This window comes from Sorghum bicolor, chromosome 5 (genome assembly GCF_000003195.3).
Source record: "Sorghum bicolor cultivar BTx623 chromosome 5, Sorghum_bicolor_NCBIv3, whole genome shotgun sequence".
Taxonomy (NCBI): domain Eukaryota; kingdom Viridiplantae; phylum Streptophyta; class Magnoliopsida; order Poales; family Poaceae; genus Sorghum; species Sorghum bicolor.
In genome coordinates, this window is record NC_012874.2 from 43,567,998 (window position 1) to 43,583,037 (window position 15,040).

Genomic DNA, 15,040 nt, shown 5'->3' on the forward strand with positions numbered 1-15,040 from the left:
CTTGAAGTAGATCGCGGGAGTGATAGTCCTGTTGAGTCCTTTCTATTCCTTCTTCCGATTATAAGGATTGTAGAGCACCATTATTACAGGGAAGTGATTGCTCTATTCATGATCTTTCTTGCTAATATCACTATCCATAGATATAACCTTTTCCGGTGATGATGATAGGTGTACCTGCACTAATCAATGTCTGCTGTGACAGTATAGTTAGAATACATAGGATTTATTCTTGTATACTATCCTAATACCATGCTAGTGCTATAGACTTAGAGTACTCTAGTTGAGATGATTATCATTTTTTTTGAATGACCAGGAGGGGAAAGCCCCCTACTGGAATTTTATTGATAAAATAGAAACAGTATAGTACATTCTGTGAGTGTCTCTCAGGACACAAAGAAAGATAGGAAAAAAATCATAAAGATTACACATAGTGCTCTATCCATTGGGCTAAAGGAGTTTTTAGATTATTACTAACTCTAAACTTAATCTGAGTTAGTTCCCTTCTGAACGAGGCTTTACAAGAGGCTATTGAATGTTGTAAACCCCTGAAGATATTGTCATTTCTTGCAGACCAAATAGCCCAGCAAATATAGATGATGATCTCCATGAAGAAAGGCTGTTGCAGATGCAATTTGAAGGCTGAAAGGGTCTGGAAGAGGTCGTCGAATATCATTGGAGCTAAGCCCAGAGTGTTCTTACAGCTCATGGAAAAGGGGCATGAGAAGAAGAGGTGCATCAGCCTTTCTTCAGTGCAAAGATGACAAAGAACACAATCATAGCATTGTAGCTCCATATTCCTCCATTTTAGAATATCACGTGTACTCAATCTGTCTTGTAGCAGTAGCCAAAAGAAAAACTTTCGTTTTGCTTGACAACTTGATTTCCATAACCACTTAAAAGCTGAGTGCACCTGTCTTGTGCTTATTAGGTTAAGGTATGCTTTGCTTGAGGTAAAGATGTTGGAATTCCAAATGTAGGACCAAACATCATTTCTAGCCTGAAGTGTGATATTCGCAATAATTGAGTTGAGCTGCTGAAATTGTCCATATGCTTGGGTGGACAGGGGCAGATGAAACAATTCATCAGGCTCTTCTATGGCCAGCATAGAGATGAACGTTTGAACTGAGATGTGCTTATCTTTTGCAAAGGAGAACAATTCTGGGAATTGTGAGCTAAATAATCTTCCATTCCAAATATCAGACCAGAAGAAACTAGTGTATCCATCCATTATTGTGACAGAGGCCATACCTTTGTATGAGGTGATGGATTTGAGGACATCCTTCCACCAGAAAGAACCTTTATTGTTGTGATGGGGTAGCTCACCATTCTGGTAATAATAGTTCTAGATTAACTGAACCCAGGGGATATCCAGATTGTTATAAAATTTATGAAGTTGCTTCAGGAGGAGACTAACATTTTGGATATATAGGTTCAAAGCTCCTAGACCTACACTATCTTTTGGTAAACAAACAAGGGGCCAGGCAGCTTTTGCTGGTTTTTTACTGTTCATGTCCGAACCTCTCCACAGGTAGTGTTTTCTGAATTTATCAATTTGCTTGATTACCGTCTTTGGTAGAAGAAAAGTACACATGGCATAGGTGGGTAAGGCAGTAAGCACTGCATTTGTGATCTGTAGCCGGCCAGCTTCATTAAGAAAGGATGAAACACTTGACAATCTTCTTTCACACTTACTGACTAAGGGCCAGTAATCTGCCACTGATGGTCTAGTGATGCTTAACGGTAGACCAATATATGTAAAAGGTAGAGAGCCCTTGGAACATCCAAAAGTCTGCGCTAAGATATCAAGCTGTTCATCAGAAACGTTAATTGGGACCATCATTGATTCTGAATAATTTACTTTCAGACCTGTTGATTCAGCAAAGGAGTTCAGAATGGCTTTCAAGAAAAATAATTGTCTGGCATCTGCTTCCATAAAAATTAGAGTATCATCAGCGTATTGATGGATTGGGAAATCATGATTATGTGGTAGGTTGAGGGGCAAGGTAATTATATTTTATTGTTTTGCTGCATTGAGGATACTTTGTAAGAAATCTACAGCAAGAACAAAAAGGAGCGGCGATAAAGGATCTCCTTGTCTGACTCCTCGTTTATAGTGGAAGACTTTACCTGGGACTCCGTTGAGTAGAGCTGCAAAAGTACCAGAATTAAAAATCATCGTCATCCATTTGATCCATAGTTTAGGAAAACCTTTGTTTCGCATGATTTGAATCATAAGTCCATGTTCTACCTTGTCAAAGGCTTTTTCGAAATCCAATTTGAGGATGATAATCTCCCTCCTAGATTGATGGCATAGATGCAGAAACTCCAAAGACCAGGCCAAGCAGTCCTGAATCAATCTTGCCTTGATAAAGCCTTATTGATTTTTGTGAATAAGCTTTGGCAAGATTGATTGTAATCTATTTGCTAAGAGCTTTGTGATGATCTTTATGGATGTGTTCAGAAGTGATATAGGTCTCAAATCAGAAACCTTGAGGGCATGACTATGTTTGGGAATCAATGCAATGTGTGAACCATTTATGCTCTGCAGACAAACCTGCCCCAAATAAAAATCACTACAAAGATTGTAGAAGTCTCGGGAAGTAATTGGCCAGCATCTTTTAATAAAATCATTGTTTAAACCATCTGGTCCTGCTGCTTTATTTGATGGCAAAAGTCTGATGACTTGATCAATCTCTTCCTTCTCAAAGGGTGCAATCAGGTAGGAGAAGTCCTGATCATTCTAAATAAGGTCAGGTAAGTTGAAATGTATACCTGTGAAGGATGACTCTCCCTACCTGTCCTTGAAAGATTTCCAAATTTGTTCAGCTTTCTCCTCATGAGTGGAGACTAAAGTGCCAGAAGAGTTATCTAGGGAAGTGATGAGATTCTTCCTATACTTGATAGTGGCATTAGCATGAAAGAATTTTGTGTTTGCATCACCTAATGTTATCCATTTGATTGAGCCTCTTTGTTTGCAATATATATGCTGCTGACGAAGAAGGGAGGAAAGCTTCTGCTCCAACAGAAATTTGAAATTCCATTCAGGCAGGGTGAGATCTCGGAATTCTTCGATAAAAGCATGAAGGCAAGAGTTAGCTTAACATTAGCAATAGTCTCTTTGAGGTTGGAAATATTTTTTTTGCCATAATTTGAGTTCTCTCCTCAGGTTTTTGAATTTTGTCGTGATGACTTTGGCTGAGTCAGTAATATAATGTGGAGCAAGCCAACCTTGCTGGACCACAGAAAGAAAATCAGGATGCTCCATCCAATAATTCTCAAATTGGAAATGACTTCTCTTTGGGATGGAAGTTGAAATGGAAATGACACATGGAACATGGTCCGACGTTTCCATGACTAGAGGGTACACAAAAGTATTTGGATAACTTAGAGTCCATGTAACACCATAGGTGTTAAGCATGCATCTAGTCTCATAAAACATTCATAAGCATTCTCATCAAGCATGGCATAAGTATCACATCCCATGAGCACAATAATAATCCAAGTGTGATTTTATGTGCTTTATTTCAAGTGATTTAAATAGGTTAAAAATATTATGCTTGCTTCTAAATTTGTGAAATATCCAAATTAGGTTGAAATGTGTGTTAAAAGGGTTAAGAATAATTTTGTGAAATTTTTGGAGCCATAGGATTTGAGAAATAGAATTTATACAAAAATCCGTAAAATGAATTTATTTAAAAACCTAGAACTAGTTTTGATCTGTGATTCAAATTCTATTTGGAATTTGGCTTTACTTATTAAAGCAAAGTTGTAGGGAATTTCATGGGGAACAATTCTTCTTTTTACTCCAACCCCTGAAACGTTTTGTAAAAGTTTCAAAAATCTCATTTAAACTTTTTGGAGAAAAGAAATTCAAAAAAAAAGAAAAGGGGACATGCGCTGCTGGGCCGACCCGCCTCACTTTCAGCCCAGCCAGACAGCGCGGCCCGCTTCCCCTCCCCTCTCTCTCCCGCGCGCGGTGCCCGCCTCGCTCCACCCGGCGCCGGCCACTTGGCGGTCGTACGCCGGCGTTGGACGCGCCGCGGCCGACCGGCTTAACCTGGTCGGAACGCCACCCCGCGCGCCGACGCGCCATTCTGTCTCCCCGCTCCTCCCTCTCTTCTTCCTCCGCTCACGCGCACCGCAGCAGTAGCAGCTCCGCCGCAGCGCCATCGCCGGAGAAGCTCCGCTGCTCACCGCCGGCCACGCCAGTGCCCCAACCTCGGTGCCAAGACCACCAGCGCACTCGTCGTCGCCGCGGTAAGCCCCTGCGAACGCTCTACCGAGGTGAGAGCCCGTCGTATGCCGTGAATCGCTCACCGGAGTTGCTCCGACCTTGTCGGAGAGCTCCACCACGTCGAATCTCGCCCGTCCCTATCTCTTTTTGCTCGCTCTTGTGCGCGTTAGGTCCGTAGTTCTGTGAGGAAGCTCGGACGAGCACTCGCGCGCGCTCTACCGCACCGGAGCGCCCTGGCCACGGCGAGCAGCGCCGCCGTGCCGCCATGCATGCTCCTCGGGGGTGCTCCGGTCATCCTCCGGGAGATTCAAGGGCACCCTTGGGTGCGCCTCGCTGCGGGGAGCACGCTGGTGCTCACCCCGTGGCCGGAGACCTCGCCGTCGGCGAGAGCCGGCCGGCCAAAGTTGGCCGGAGTGCTGCATGGCTGACCCGTGGGGCCACGACCCCTGGATCCCACCTGTCAGTGGCTCTGCGTGTGTGGATCTGGGTGAATCTAACATTTTGCGTCAGATTTCTTAAATAAAGGTTTTCCAGAAATTGATTTAAATGGTGAAAAATCCATATCTTGAGTTATATGGCTCCAAAATTGGTGAAAAAATTTTGATGAACTCTATAATTCCAGATCTATAGCTTGGTGTAGTTGCATGTCAAGTTTGAACAACTTTTCTGTACAAATATATTTAATCCATGTTTTTGCTGGAATTGGAAAATTCATAGTAATTAAAATATAGCTCAGAAAAATATGAAACTTGTTTTGTTGGCTCTCCATGGATGTTTAGTCACTGGAAAAATCTTGTTACACATTATTTGCTATATGAATGAATTTATGGTGATTTAAATGCTTGCATGGCAGTGGTTTATGATTTTTAATAAATAATTGAATCATGCAATTAATCTAGAAATTTTTGTGGGTATTTCTTAGGGTAATAAATAAATTATAAAAATATGAAATCTGCTGTTTGACACTTATACTACAGTAGAGCATTTATACATGCTTTTATGAATTAATCTTGTGATTTTTGTAGCTCAAACTAAGTGTCCAAATATTATGAGAAATTTATGGTAGACTTTATGTTTGACTGGTAGTCTACTGTAGTTTTTGTGGAATTTATTGATAAACAGAAATGCATGCTAGTTTGGTAGGCCTAAATATGGATAAAGAATTTATGAATTGTATATATAGATTAAGTAAATAAAAGGGGTTTGGTGTATCTTTGAAGCATCTTGTGAGTTGCTGGTTACACTTGAGGACAATTTGTAGAAGAGAAGGGAATAGATGCTTAGTGTGATTGCATGTTCTCGGATGATGTTGACTACCTTCTAAAAAGAATGATAAATTAAATCATCTATGCATCATGTCATGGTCATTTGGTACCCTCTCATATAAGCATTGCACCCGGGCATCTCGCACTCCACTCATGAGCACACATGCATCATACAGGCTCGCAGGAGAACGAGGTGGGACCCGAGGAGCAGGAGGAAGTACAGGAGCAGGAATCTCTGGGAGTGTCAGAGCCCGGAGAAGAGCTGCAAGAGTGCCCGGGTCACAAGCCGAGCACGTTTGAGAAAGGCAAGCCCCAGAGCATTCTAAGTCTCCCTATTCTCGCTAACTTAAATAATATATTATGCTTGTTCTACTATGTTGCATTTAAGTGATAGGAATTGCTTGAAACCGTTGATTCATATGTACTCATTGATATCACCACTTGTTTATCTACCTTGTCCTATGTAGATAGGCACAGAGTCTATGCTTAGCTTGCCTAGTCCGGTAGAAGTCGGGTGATTTCGTGTCACCTGCGAGATATAGGTGGATACCTGCTTGATTAAGCGATAATTGCTTTGGTAGAGAATAACCAAGTGTGGAATGAAATTTGAGACCGGGCAGGGTCTTATGGTGGGTTGACTGTAGTGCCCCTGCCTGTGTCGATTAAGGACCGATCGTTGACGGCCCTCTTGTCATGTTGAACGCATGCCCCACACTTAGCTTGAAGGATAAGTCGTTTCGATCGCGAAGCCTGAACACTATCCGGGCCGGGAGTCGAGCTGCCATGCGCTGTATTGGTGATGGTTGAGGAGAACGACGAGGGCGCGGCACGCAACCTTGGTATACCTTGGATACCTCGGTCGCCGGAACGGTCCTCGGGTACTGGCGGTGCCTGCCGAACCCGTGAATTGGTCCTGGATAGTGTAACACGGTGATCTGTAGCTCACTTGATCAGTGAGTGTGGTTTGTGTGGGGAATAACTCGCCAGCTGGTTAGAAATCGATTCGAATCGCCATCGCTTCTGGACAGTGAGCACTTGACATGAGCTTCGTCCTCGTAGTAAGGACTATGGAACACTTGGGTTATATGATAAATAATTGCATGAATGCTATGATGAGGTACCATCATATTATTACATTGTTCGCTATAGTGCAGGTGCAAACCTAGATAATAGGTAATGATACTTTCAACTTGAGCTAATTAAAAGAAGAAGGATTTCTTTAGGGTATGTTAATACAATAGTGCTTTTATGCAAAAAGTCATCAGCTACCCCCACTATATAGCCTTCATGATCCTTGAAGAGTCTTTATTTTTGGTTTATGACGGGTAAGTCTAACTGAGTACATTCTCGTACTCATGGTTCTACTCCCATGTTGTTTTGCAGATGGTCAAATGTACTATGGTTATTGCATCCTCTGCTTGTACCTAGCGATGGGCGATGATTAGACCAAGGACGATGGTCACTCTACCTCCTCTTTTGCTTTTGTGGGAATGACTGAACTATGGCACTGTATCAGACTAAATATGTGTATTATTTTTGAACTATGAAGCTTCCGCTACTTCAGAATTTGATTTGTAATAATTTTAAGAACTCCGATGTATTTTATGAATGTTGTAAACTGGATGTAATTGTGAATGGTGACCGCTGAACTTATTACGATCTTGGCTGTATGTACGATATGTGGTTTGAAATCCTTCAAGATTTCACAGACTACCGGGATTATATGGGCTTAAGCCTCATGGTTCAACCATGCAAATGGTCACTATTGGGCTTAATCTCTTATAATTTGGACGGTTCTGTTACAGCTGGCATCGGAGCAAGGTTTAGCGAGTTACTGTTCATAAGAACGTTCTAAACTAAATTTAAACCGGTTTAATAAAAGATTTTTATTAATTAATGATAATCAAGGTGTTAACTAAGTTTTTGGAAAACTATTTAGTATGCCATGGTCATATCCTCTATGCCCAGTTAAGGACTCTAAGGTGGCTAGTTAAGTACTGACTTGGGGGATTATGCATCATATTTCTATTTCATCGCTCATACGGCGTGCAATAGTATGAGTACCATTCATTTGAGTGGTAATATATGGATCAATTTTTCCTCTACGCCTCGGTAAGTGGGAGCTGTGAGAGCATGATTGGATACACTGCCGATCTAGGGGAGTGTTGTTAGGTGCTGTGTCATGCATACATGTTTGGTGTGCTTGGGAACAGTACCACATGTTGGGAGATTCCGTCCTGAGAGGCGATGCCGTCATTAGGGCGATGATGTGGGTAGTAACATGTCATATGCATAGACGGGGTGTCTGTGTATGTGGGGTGTATAGCTTTAAATTCTTGATTTGCATGTTCATATTGTGGTTGGGCTGAAATGAGTTTTCTTCAAGTACACTAACCACGTTCCCGCCTAGAACGCTAGTTACGTTATGAGAGAACGTTGTGCGCCACCGCATATACTGATTAGTGTTAACTTTTTTTTCTAAGTTTGTGAGATCGTAAGTCCGTGCATGCATCATGTTCATTTCATATCATTGCTTACTTTCTCCCCTTAATTTACCCTGTCCCAATTCTAAATAAGATAATTAAAGATAACCCTCAATCTTACCCCAGGTATTCCATTTGCAGCAGATGGCACGCACTAGGCTCACCGCTCGCAAGTCCACAGGTGGGCGGGCTCCTCGCCATCCGTTGGCAGCCAGGAGCTCGCGTCATAAGAGCAAGTTCCTGGAGGAGTTTGGGATGCCCACCTTGCTTTGGAGGGTGCTCAGTTTGATGGGGTATCCCGAAGGAAGGGAACCTCGCTACTATTGGGACAAGGAGCAGCTTGGTGACGGGACCCTGGCGGGGATCGAGGCAGTGGTCCCTACCAGTGGAGGTTACCCCGCCTGGGGCGGCTGGGTGTACGAGTCCCGAGGTACCACACCTTTCCACGGTGCCAGCAGGGCAGCCTTCGCTGTTCTGAGGGACCTCATGGAGAGATTCCCACAGGAGCTGGCTCACGCCTTCGCTGGGGTGTTTCCCTGGGGTGACCCCTACACTTCGGTGTGGGATCAGTCCGAGGTGAACGCTCTAGAGAGGAGTGTGGATGAGGACCAGCACAGTGACAGTGCAGCTATGAGTGCTATGTACGCCTTGATGAAGACCTATGGGGGCCTAGAGCGTTGTTTGGGGCGCTTGTCCGGGTCTCTTCTCACAGTCCAGGATGAGAAGCGCCAGCTGCAGCGTGAGTTCAACACTGAGGTTGAGAGGTGGCAGGCAGAGTTGGCCCGTGTGACCCGAGAGATGGATCAGGCGGTCTAGAAGAACAGTGAGCCGATTCAGGACCTACTTGCAGTTAGAGAGTAGAGAGACAGGGTGACTACTGCTCACAAGAACTGCGAGCGCATGCTAGTTCATGTGCTTGGTCAGAGGAATGAAGCCTGGCACGAGGAGGACACCTTGAGGGCCCGACAGCTAGAGCTTGAGCAGCAGCTAGCTAATGCTGAGGAGTACAATGAGAACTTGCATGAGGAGATCCACCAGCTGCATAACCAGCTCCACCCTCACCACCTGCCTAGAGCAGCTAAGCTAGACTATGAGGACGAGATGGATGAGGATCCAGAGATAGAGGCAGCTGCTAGTGGAGATGAGGACGAGGAGGGCTCCGGCATGGACAGCGACCATTGTGAGTAGATGCTAGGGCTCTAGAGCTAGTCCTTCTTCTTTTGTTGTTGATGTTGCATGGCATGTCTTGTACTTTTGGATCTGGGCTATGTAAAACTTTATGAGATGACGCTGAAAGTCCAGTGTATGTATGCTGGCAATTTTGGATGTATGTGAACCTTGTTGCTTGAATATTAGGTAATCTGTTAGTGATGTTGTATGCGGATGATGAATTGTTGTGCCTCTGTTTATTGTGTGAATTTATTTCCTCAGTAAATTCAGTACAGCATAATTTTACACATGTCTACCGTTGCTGGCAACTCCTAATGATTGCTTATCATTGACGCATCCAGATGGTGCAAACACGTGGCGGGGGTAACAGCAACCCCGGTCTTGGAGCAGGTACTTCCGGAGGTGGGGCTCGACGGAATGAGGATAGGGCACCATCACCGCCACCACCACCACCTCCCTCGTACACTGCGGACGTATTTTTCGTGCAGTTTTTGGGAAGCCAACGCAACATGGAGCAGATGCAGCGCAATATGGAAGAAGCTCTACGTAATATCGCTGACAATACCCGCCGTGGGGATAATCAGGGCGGCCGTGAAGCCAATCAGTACAGCTCTTTCAAGGACATCATGGATACCAAGCCACCGGTCTTCAAGGAGACTTTGGAACCACTCGAGGCAGATGAGTGGATTAACACCATGGAGCAAAAGTTCCGTCTTCTTCTGATGACTAAAGAACTTAAGGCTGAGTATGCAGCGCATCAGTTACAAGGACCTGCTGGGATTTGGTGGTCCCATCACTGTACCACCTACCCAGAAGGGACCCCAATCACCTGGAACCGCTTCACCACCGCTTTCTAGGGAAATTACATTCCTCCGAGCATGGTTGAAATGAAGGTTGGGGAGTTCATGAGGCTGTCTCAGGGAACGAAGTCTGTAAAGGAGTATCTACACGCTTTTAACAATCTCGCTCGCTACGCCCCTGAGTTTGTGAACACGGAGGCCAAGAAGATCGCTAGTTTCCAGAGAGGTTTGAGCCCAAAGATGCTGAAGACCATGGGTACAGGAACCCAATGCGGTAACAATCAATAATAAGTATCCTTTGCCAAGGATTGATATTTTTTTTATTAGTTGTCCAAGGCAAAAGTATTTTCCAAGATAGATTTGAGGTCCGGGTATCACCAAATCAAGATCCGTCCGCAAGATATCTCGAAGACTGCTTTTTCCACCAGATATGGGTTGTATGAGTATCTTGTCATGTCCTTTGGGTTGACGAATGCTCCTGCATACTTTATGTATCTGATGAATTCGGTTTTTATGCCAGAATTAGATAAGTTTGTTGTGGTGTTTATCGATGATATTCTGGTATATTCAGAAAATGAGCAAGATCACGCCGAGCATCTGAGACTCGTGCTAACACGACTGCGAGAGCATCATTTATATGCAAAGTTCAGCAAGTGTGAGTTCTGGTTGAAGAAAGTTCCTTTCCTAGGGCACATTCTGTCTGAAGAAGGGATTGCGGTGGATCCGTCGAAAGTACAGGAAGTCATGGACTGGAAGGCACCAACTTCTGTCTCGGAAGTTTGATGTTTTCTTGGTCTGGCCGGGTATTATCGTCGTTTCATACCCGACTTCACCAAGATTGCTAAGCCAATGACCAGTTTGTTACAAAAGGATCATAAGTTTGTCTGGACGAAAGGGTGTGAACTCGCCTTCCGCACCCTGCGAAAGTTGCTAACCACCGCTCCTGTTCTAGCACAACCCAATATCGAGAAGCCTTTTCATGTGTTTTGCGACACATCGAAAAGTGGCTTGGGATGTGTGCTGATGCAAGACGGCAGAGTAATAGCTTACGCTTCAAGACAGTTGAGAAAACACGAAGTCAACTACCCAACTCATGACCTTGAGTTAGCAGCGGTAGTGCACGCTTTAAAGATCTAGAGGCACTATTTGCTGGGAAATAAGTGTCATATCTACACCGATCATAATAGTCTGAAATACATCTTCACTCAGTCCGAGCTGAATATGAGGCAACGAAGATGGTTGGAACTGATCAAGGATTATGATCTGGAGGTCCACTATCATCCAGGCAAGGCTAATGTGGTAGCAGATGCATTGAGTCGCAAACCGCACTATCAAGTGGTTCAACCGTTGTTTGAAGATGGTTTCAATCTCATGCATCCTGAAGTCTTATGTCACATACAGCTCAGTTGTTCACTTGAGAGTCAAGTCATCGAAGGTCAGAAAACAAACAAGGGTATTTTCCACATCAAAGAGAAGATCAAAGATGACCCAAAAACTCAGTTCCGAGTTGATGAGAAAGGGGTATTGTGGTTTCAACACCGGCTAGTAGTTCCGAAGAATCGAGAATTAAAGAATCGCATCACGGATGAAGCACATCTCTCCAAGCTTTCTATTCATCCTGGTAGTAGTAAGATGTATCAAGACCTAAGATCTCACTTTTGGTGGACTAAGATGAAGAAAGAGATAGCAGCGTATGTGGCCCGTTGTGACACGTGTTGCAGAGTCAAGGCTATACATATGAAACCTGCAGGTCTGTTACAACCGTTATCAATTCTAGAGTGGAAATGGGAAGAGGTCAGCATGGATTTTATCACAGGGTTGCCGACAACACGAAAGGGAAATGACTCGATTTGGGTAATCATAGATCGATTGACCAAGTCGGCTCATTTCATTCCAGTTAAGAACACATACAGACCTCCTGAGTATGCTGATATATATATGGCTGAGATCGTCAAGTTACATGGTGTTGGGTATTCTTAACATCATTACTAAAAGTAGACTAAGTTCTAAATCTAGCAACGGTGCCAAAAATGCCAAACCTATCCCTCACACCACTTAAGCCAAGTTGTCATCCCCAGAATGACATGAGAGACGCGGTATTGAAATATGCAATTGCTCTTCTAAATAAATAATAAATGGGATCTGCAAGCGCACAGATTAATACCGATGCAGCATTTTAACCGGGAAGTATTCCAGGTATCGTTATTTATATTTTTACCACTGGGAAGGGATTAGCAATCATCACTATTGATTACAGAATAGAATATGAGATTGAGCATCTATCATTGCATGTATAATTGAGAACATTATATCTAACTCTTCATACAGGGATAAGTGTCACATAAAAGATATATGAAATAATAATAGTGACAAGGATAACTAATCTGATCTAGCCACATAATAAATATGATAAGCACCTCAATTAGATACTCTAGAAAGTCATTAGCATGGTATTAGAACGAACTACAAGAATATTCCCTAAGTTATTCTCAACTATATAGTCTAGCATTATCATAGTTAGTGCAAGCATACTTAGCAATCATTGCGAGACAAGACTACGCCCATGCATAGTGATATTAGCAAGGAATATGAGAAACATAGCAATCACTCCCTTGTAATAATGTTGCTCTGCCAGCCCAATACACGAGAGGGGGACTATATAAGAATCAATGAAGCTGTCACTATCACGAACTACCCCACGATCTGGCATATTGGGTACAATCGCAGATAAATACAGTATAAGCACCACGCCTACACAATATCTATCATTTACCCATGGATCCGATGGATAAACGCTATACGATCCTAAGCATGTATATAGATCGTATCTAACTAAGCCAAGTACATAACTATGATAAACTAAGAACAATATAATCTTGAATATAAGCAAGCAGAGCAAAGTCATAAGCAATATATTGAAGTAGAACAAAGTCATATTCATAATATTGAGGAACAAAGATAATTAGAAAGCAATTAGAAGCACAATTAGAGAACTACCAAGAGTCCTCCTGACAGATCCGGAAACCAATCGAAGATTGACTCCTTCTAGTTCTAATCCTATGTAGCTATGCTAATCTAGATGTCTAATTGATGTGGTGGCTCTAATCTTGATCAGAGGCTTCTTCTCCCTTGATGAAACAATGAATTAGGGTTGAGAGGCTCCCTCCTCCAAGGGCCAGGGGGTCTGGTTTTATAGTCCCTTCAAGTGAATATGGGCCCTTGGATCAAACCGACATAGATTGTATGGTTTAGATTCATCCTTTAGGTCGGTGGAGACTTCCCGCAAAGCAGAGTCCTGTTTGGACTCCAACAGGGGGCGGGCGCCCAGTAGGACAGGGCGGGCGCCCTGCCTCTGGCCCTGTTTCGCCTCCGCTTCGGTCTCGTGGCTTCTGGAGTCTTCTAGATGTAAGATAATTGCGCAGCACGTTAATATCTTTACGTAATCCTGACATGTGGGCCTTTCTTCCGTATTTCCTGATAACCCCCTGCAGAAATAGACAAACACCAAAACTCATGGAATTCTGTCAGATAAAACCCTAAGTCTAGATCTTGATTTCATTTGGATCCTTTTCTTTATTTATTTGATAATTAAATTTGATACTTAAGGACCGTCAACAAACTCCCCCAAGCTTACCTCTTGCTTGTCCCTGAGCAAGGATAGACTCAGCTATGGACCAGAAGTAGTTGCAATATCTTTAAAATTTGACGGTACACATGCTTTTTAAATAAGATCTCATCTCTGAGTGAGAGTAAACTGTCAAGACTTGAAACTTACTTACTTTACCTTCACCATGGGACTTGTAACTATCACTTCTGTCTTGAGTAGTTAAAAGATAGAACAGTCTAGCCAAGTGCCATGTCTCTTATTCTTGATCAGCTATAGCTCTAGGGTTTTTGCAGATTTTCAAATAAAACTCAGGAATTCCTTGTATGATTCTCTCAGGTCTCTCTTTTGTGGTATTTTTGGATCCTTACCAAGGCATTGATGGTATATGCCTTCTCTCAAGATATGTAGTATTTGTGGTATGAGGCATAGTAACATTGCCTTTTCTCTCACCCTACTCTAATAAAGCTTTAATATCTGGAGTTCATAGGTGGGAGATAAAGTATACATACTTACAAGACATTTATTGCATAGTCAAACCATGGATCCAAAGAAACAAATCAATAAGCCAAATCAAGATGTGCATGTGTGGCGAATGAATGGTGTATGGTGATAATGGTGATAACAATGGTGGAAACAATGGTGGTGGAAGTCTAATTCTACTTTGTTCTTTTGAGGGGATACATACCTTCCTTGCTTTTGAAACTTTATGATGAGAATGAGATGCTCTATCTTTTTCTTGTCTCTCAGGTGGGTATCTTGTACCCCTAATTCTACTGTCGGACACTTGTCCATTTTTACCTCTCGTCTCACTTTTTCTTTTCTTTTGAGGTTCCGAGCACTTGCTCCTTTTTATTTCTTCGTATCTCTTTTTTTTCTTTTTTTTTCTTTTCTTCTTTTTTTTCAGAGCATTCATCTCTTGAGATAATATAGCAAGTGGTAGTAACAAGATAACTTGAGCATTTATTTCACAAGGGAAAAACAGAAATATTTTTGGTTATTCTCTCTAGGATTAGGAGTAGAATATTTTTGGGTGATTCTGGAGATGGAAATGGATGGATATATGTGGATGGTACTTCCGGAGTAGAAGTAGCATATATGAGTGGACGTGCAAGTGAAATCTTGATTTAACCACATGACAAGCTCCTAAGGGTCTACACAGCTTGACCACACTCAATGCTCATAAGCAGTAAATAATAAATGTGTGGCTCAAAGTCTAGCAAGCATGCATATATGGCTATGGTAGAAATTTAAGCTCTCATCATACAGGAACTCATCATGCAACATTTTAAAGATTTTCAAAGATAAAATTCTCTAGAATTCTAGCATCTCTACGAACAGATAAACAGCAGCTTAACCTTCCCATATCATATCCGTGAACAACTTAGACTTCAGATCAAGTTTTCATCCCACAAGTTTAGGTCTAGAGCAAGATTTAAATTATAACAGTTATATCTAAACTTGAGAGAGAACTTAAAATTTGC